We start from the raw sequence: 7,618 nt of genomic DNA on the forward strand, positions 1-7,618 counted from the left end.
TTCTGCTTCATAGCTGTTTATATTTCATAGTTCGTCAGCTGTTACTGCTAAACTTTGAAAGAAAAACGGCTATAACATAAAATACAGGTAGCCACAAAAACAACAGCATGTGATAACAAGGTACAAATAAATTTTTTTGTTTGTTTCAAAAAATCGTGAATACTTTTCTAATAACTGAAATTCTATACGTACAGATAGTTGAGACCAATGTTCATGATCTGTAATAGATAAAAAAAAAAAAAAAAAACCTGGATGATGCTGTAACTTCAGCGAAACATGCGAAGGTAAAAAGAAGAAAAAATTGTGTTTGCTCAAGGGGGAAGCATCCAAAAATAAATTTGGTTGGAGTTCTTACCAATTAGGCAGAACAGCAGACGTCGAAAGAATTGAGAAATGCGCTGTCAGGATCGTAACGTCACAGTATAACCAACTGGAAAGCGCAACGCTGTTGCTCTTAGAACTTAAATTGGAATCTGTGAAGAAAGACGACAGTGTTACTTCGCAACAGTTTTCGGTCAGTTTAGATAAACCTTACTCGAAGAAGACTTGACATTTACGCTGCCTCCATCGCGTATTTTCCGTGTGAATCATCCGAGCGATTCAGCAGAGAGCAAGGCACGTAAATAAGAATTTAGACTTTTCCTCTCATTCTATACGCTAAACGCAATGGTACAGAAAATCGCTAATAGTACTAACTATCCTCCATCATGCATTTTGCAGTGGCTCCCTGAGGACACAGAGTGTTTCAAAAACACTTTTATACCCTTTGGGGGCTCGTTCCTTAAATCAGAAGGAAAAAAGGAACAAAAGTCTAGTAAACATAGACCCCAAAATGTCGTTAACGGCTATGAGCACGTATTCAATAGAAAATATGTGCTTCGTTGTAGTGAAGATGAAGAAGTGCTCATAGCTCTTAAGGTATGTATTTCAGAGCTCATTTTTCTAGACATTCTTTTCACGTTTCGGTCCATACTACCACTTCCCAAAATATGAAAGCAAAGTGGTTGCATTGGATGTGTTTCATTGTAATAAAGATGAACAAGTACTTGTAGCGCTTAGGTATGCATTTTAGAGCCGATGCTTACAGTCATGTCCTACTTATTTGGTGTAAGGAACCTATCAACAAAATTTGAAAAAAGTATTTGTATTTGTAGAAGTAAATCAAATGATGAGCTCCACTGTTACAATGGCGCTCTTTAGTAAAGAAGTTTTTGGCAAAATTCCAATGACTAACAACCTCGCAATTGTCCCACCAGACACATTTGGCCATATGCGACTTTTCCCGTTGTCTACAGTTAAAATGGTTCTAAAACTGAATCATTTAGATGTGAAATAAAAATCATCTAATAAGTGAAACAGCGTAGATGATGGTTCGTCAACTTGCAGTGGAACGGTCCTCTTCATTCCAAGCGAAACAGACCAACCGATAGTAAAACCGCTTGCCAGCTACGTCTTCTTGACAATGCCCGAGTAATTAGAAAATAACCGTGAAATATTACGCTGTACTGCGCTGAAGTGACCACATGGAGCGTCGTCGCCACTGCTAGTGTGTGAAGTTTTCTGCAGAGTACTGAAAAGAGTAATATTGGTAATGAATGACTGTTGGAGTTTTCGCGGCTGCGATTAGCCAATTGACTACCAAAATCACCATTACTTAACGTAGAAACAATGTATTAAGCTAACCCAATCTCAAAATAAATTAGAAACATTTTGGAACTAAAGTGACACGAACAGAGATTGACGTATAATATTAATAGATTCCTCATTGTCACACTGGTGCTATTATGTACGTTAAGCAACGATTAGATGTTTTTCGACAGCATTTTAATCGTATGACGTGCTACACAATGGTTTCCTACATGCATTATGTGATGTTCAAGACGATGTACTGTATGTCAGTCGCTATTGCTATGTAGCACTTAATAGGTTTTAAATGTGAAGAGACACATTTGACCGACGCAACTGCATTGGGCAATGGTAATACACAATTTAATAAAGAAGATCGGTATATCCACACTATGCCTGCCTACGATGACCGAGCGAGGTGGCGCAGTGGCTAGCACACTGGACTCGCATTCGGGAGGACGACGGTTCAATCCCGCGTCCGGCCATCCTGATTTAGGTTTTCCGTGATTTCCCTAAATCACTCCAGGCAAATGCCGGGATGGTTCCTTTCAAAGGGCACGGCCGACTTCCTTCCCCGTCCTTCCCTAATCCGATGAGACCGATGACCTCGCTGTCTGGTCTCCTTCCCCATAACAACCAACCAACCTGCCTACGATGGAGATAAAGATTGTTTTAGCATTCCTATATAACACTTTTACGTTGTACAATACTAGTTACAATGCTATATATTCGCACAACCCAGCAGAGAACTTCACTTTAAACCAAAACCGCTCTGGAAACAACATTCAGTCGTATCAGAACAATTACTCTGCACTCATAAAACATCATGACATTAGTTAATACATTCCAACAATGCAGGTCATCAGCAGCAGTGCACTGATTGTTTCTCGGTGGAATGCAGCATGAAATATGTTAAGACTTTTGCCATCTCAGATCAGTTAACAGCTTGATCTTTTAAGCAACATTGAAATTAAATACGTTCCTCTAACAGTTTCTATCATCGTCATTATTTAAGATTGAGTAAATGCACTGACGGAGAAAAATCGCAACGCCAAGAAATAATTAATTCAGAGTAACGAAATTTTGGCAGTATATTTGTCTAGGTAACGTACATAAGTGATTAACACTGCTACATCATAGGTAAACGTACCCGCGAGATAGGCCGCTTCAAATGTGAAATATTGGTAGGGGAGACCGGGGCTAGTTGTTACAAATTTTTTTTGGATTCTCGTATACCTCGACACAAAACATGTATGTCCATTGGACAGATGCCAAACGTTAGCCCATTATTTAGTCTTCACAATGAAACTTTTGTCATAAATGTAAGCTCAGATTGTTAAGCTCTATATCAACTTTTTTACTAACTTGTATGATGTAACAACCTACCCCACTGTGGGGCATCTTGTTGCACTATATGGGGTTAGTTGTTACATAATAATTAAGAAAAAATATATTTTTGGTTCCATAACACAGATTTATTTAATCATTAGTTTTAACGCAAGAGGTGGTAACAAATCATAAAACTTGAAACACAGTACTAATATTGACATACGGTCATCATTAATCTGATGAAGAAATATCAAGTTCATTATCAGAGCTACAGTTTTTACAAATAAAGTAACTGTCATGCTTGGCACACCTATCATGTGCCCACCTTTTACATTTTGTGTACTGTAACCATGTGGTTGGTGGTCTTGACAGAGAGTATGGTTCCATACAATCAATACACACGCAGTCGTCTTCCTCCTCAGATGATTCTACGATCTCACATTTTCGTTTCCCCGTTTTAGCTTTCTTGTTTTTATTTTACGGCGCCAACACCAGTCGTCGTCTTGCAGGTTTCTTTTGTCTATTTGCCTCAACTGTCAATGCTACTTTTACTGGTGAATCAGTCAGGATAGCACTCACTCGTTTATTCCTTTTCACTGTTTTCTTGCGGGCAGGAGCTTTCGGGAAAGGCCTCAGTTCTTCAGGTGGCACATGTGTGTGTATGGAGTTTGCAGAACCAACTGTTGAGGTGCAAGGCGTCGGACTTGATTCCACACTTGTTGATGTGCTGGGTACGCCATCCCCTAGTGAGTTCGTAAGAGACACAGAAAGCAGAGTTTCATCTTCCCTGTATGGGCGGTCCGTCACGGCAGAGGGCAAAAATTCATCGTCTGTAAAAATGTCTCTGTTAAATGGCCATATTCCAGTCACTTGAAATCCAGCCTTGATGTTCCTTGGCGTAGCAGCGCTAACTAAAGATTGTTTAACTATAAATGGAATGTCATATATTGTCATAGTGTTTCCAGCATTGTTCTTCACCCACGCATCTGATGCAGAGTTAATATATTTTTTAAATGGGCCAAACACAGCTCTGTCTAAAGGTTGCAATTTATGAAACGTATGTGGCGGAAAAGAGAGAAGGACAACTCCGTTTTCTTTGGCTACGTCCAACACTGAAATATCAAGGTGCGGTTCATGGTTGTCCAAAAGAATGAGAACCGGTCGCTCTCTTGTAGCCCTGGAATGATGAATGAAATGAAGCATGAACGAGCGAAAATCTTGCCCTGTCAACCACCCCGACTTGTTTGCAGACCCTGCGCTACCTTTTGGCCTATTTCGAAGGAAATAATTCCTGAAGTTCTTTCTTGGAAACACAAAGAAAGGCGGGATTGAGTTTCCAGACGCATTTACTGCCAAGGCAACAGTAACTAGAGTTCCTCTTCCAGCAGACGTTATAGTATCGACTTGTTTAATTCCTTTCCTTGCTACAATTTTGGCAGGTGTTTGTACCGTGGTGACGGCAGTCTCGTCCACATTATACATTTCTTGACATTGAAATTTGTATCGATCATAAACTTCACTTATATTTGTAAAAAATCTACCTACATTGTGCTTATTGAAACTTGTAGCCCTGCTTAGGCTGGTAGCTTCTGGTGTGCGGATGGATAGCGTTTTCTTTCGTTTGAGGAATCCTCCAAACCAGTCAGTGGAAGCTAGTTCTACATCGCTCCAACCAACGGGAAACACGACATTTTTGTTCACGGCATATTGAAATGCTAGACTCCTCACTTCCTTCGCAGAAAGTCCATAGCAGAGCTTAGCAGCTTTCTGAATGTATTCTTCCTGCTCTGCTTCTTGTTCGTCTGAGAAAACCTGCCGAGATCGCTTATAACCAACGTTTGGCACAAGCATCTCTCCCGATTCTGAAAGTAAGCAGACAAGAAAAATTGTAATAGGCTGTTATAGGCTACGTTTTCCTGTGCATATCTGTTATGTCAGAAGAGATTAATTTGCTTAGATACATTGATGTATTTGCACGTTATATAACACCAATAATCTACAACGCCACAGTTGGCGACGCTGACAATGAAAAATAAGCTGCCTACCTCCCTTTGTTGATACCATTCGCTTACAAAACCTCTGCAGCGTCATAAAATTTGTATTGTACTTTCGGGCAGCATTCCGTAGTGAAGAAAAGCCACTTAGAACTTCATTTGCCGCTTCAGCATATGTTTCCTTGGGAATAGTGCCTCTGTCAGTCTTCTTCTTATAATTACGCACTATACCTGTAGATAGCCATAATTTCTTATGGAAGTTTAACGTATACTACTACGTACCTGAATGTTGGACGCTGATATGTTGCAAAATTTAAAATGAAATCATGAATTTCCTGTGAACTATGCAAACCCACACAGAGTAAAAAAATTACTCCAGCACAGGAAAAACACGTTTTCTGTTACTAGCGCCTTATTACCAACTGACGGCTGATATAGGTAGGATGGGAGGAGGGGGTCTCAAAGTGCTACCATCTGGCGGAGCAACGAGTAAACTGCTCTAGCGTGGAAATTTATATTATCAAGTAACAACTTGCCCCATGTAACAACTAGCCCCGGTCTCCTCTACATTAATAACCATTGTAACCGCCAGAATGATGAATATAAGCAAGCAGTCGTGCATGCACTGTCTTGCACGGGTGCCGGACGTCACTTTGTGGGATGGAGTTCCATGTCTGTAGCACATGGTCACTCAATACAGGGACGGTTAATGCTGGTAATGGATGAAGCTAGAGTCGTCGTCCGATGATGTCTGGTATGTGCTCGATTGGAGACAGATCTGGTGATCGACCAGGCTAGGGGAACATGTCGACACCCTGTAGAGCACTTTGGGTTACAACAGCGGTATATAGATGAGCTGTATCCTGTTGGAAAATACCCCTGGAATCCTGTTCATGAATGGCACATCAACACGTCGAATCAGCAGATTGACGTACAAATTTTCAGTGAGGAAGCGTGGGATAACGGTGAGAGTGGTTCTGCCGTCATATGGCATCGCACCCCATAACGTGAGGTGTAAGCCCACTGAGTCTAGCACGCAAACAGGCTGTGTGCAGGCCATCAACTCTAAGCAACACCCGGCCATCACTGACACCGAGACAGAACCAGCTTTCATTAGAAAACTCAACAGACCTCCGTTCAGCCCTCCAATGAACTCTCGCAGAAGTCGCCAATGGCAGTGGTTTGGGACCAATGTAATGCACGCCACGGGGCGTCTGGCTCGGAGCTGTCCTTGAAGTAAACTATTTTTATTGTCCGTTGTGTTACTGTGCTGCCAGCTGCTGCTCACATTCCTGTTGCAGATGTAGTATGGTGTGCCAGAGCCATACGCTGAACACGATGGTCTTCCCTTTCGGTAGTGCCATGTTGCCTTCTGGAGCCCGATATTTTTGCGGCCGCACATTCTTGTGACCACCGCTCCCAGCAGTCATGTGCAGTGGCTACATTCCTTCTAAGTCTTTCTGCAATATCGAAGAAGGAACCTCCAACTTCTCGTGTTGTTGTTGTTGTGGTCTTCAGTCCTGAGACTGGTTTGATGCAGCTCTCCATGCTACTCTATCCTGTGCAAGCTTTTTCATCTCCCAGTACCTACTGCAACCTACATCCTTCTGAATCTGCTTAGTGTATTGATCTCTTGGTCTCCCTCTACGATTTTTACCCTCCACGCTGCCCTCCAATGCTAAATTTGTGATCCCTTGATGCCTCAGAACATGTCCTACCAACCGATCCCTTCTTCTGGTCAAGTTGTGCCACAAACTTCTCTTCTCCCCAATCCTATTCAACACCTCCTCATTAGTTATGTGATCTACCCATCTAATCTTCAGCATTCTTCTGTAGCACCACATTTCGAAAGCTTCTATTCTCTTCTTGTCCAAACTATTTATCGTCCATGTTTCACTTCCATACATGGCTACACTCCATACGAATACTTTCAGAAATGACTTCCTGACACTTAAATCAATTCTGGATGTTAACAAATTTCTCTTCTTCAGAAACGCTTTCCTTGCCATTGCCAGTCTACATTTTATATCCTCTCTACTTCGACCATCATCAGTTATTTTGCTCCCCAAATAGCAAAACTCCTTTACTACTTTAAGTGCCTCATTTCCTAATCTAATTCCCTCAGCATCACCCGACTTAATTAGACTACATTCCATTATCCTTGTTTTGCTTTTGTTGATGTTCATCTTATATCCTCCTTTCAAGACACTGTCCATTCCATTCAGCTGCTCTTCCAAGTCCTTTGCTGTCTCTGACAGAATTACAATGTCATCGGCGAACCTCAAAGTTTTTATTTCTTCTCCATGAATTTTAATACCTACTCCGAATTTTTCTTTTGTTTCCTTTACTGCTTGCTCAATATACAGATTGAACAACATCGGGGAGAGGCTACAACCCTGTCTTACTCCCTTCCCAACCACTGCTTCCCTTTCATGTCCCTCGACTCTTATAACTGCCATCTGGTTTCTGTACAAATTGTAAATAGCCTTTCGCTCCCTGTATTTTATCCCTGCCACCTTTAGAATTTGAAAGGGAGTATTCCAGTCAACATTGTCAAAAGCTTTCTCTAAGTCTACAAATGCTAGAAACGTAGGTTTGCCTTTCCTTAATCTTTCTTCTAAGATAAGTCTTAAGGTCAGTATTGCCTCACGTGTTACAGTGTTTCTACG

The sequence above is a fragment of the Schistocerca piceifrons genome, chromosome 3, assembly GCF_021461385.2.
Source record: "Schistocerca piceifrons isolate TAMUIC-IGC-003096 chromosome 3, iqSchPice1.1, whole genome shotgun sequence".
In the NCBI taxonomy this organism is placed as follows: Eukaryota; Metazoa; Arthropoda; class Insecta; order Orthoptera; family Acrididae; genus Schistocerca; species Schistocerca piceifrons.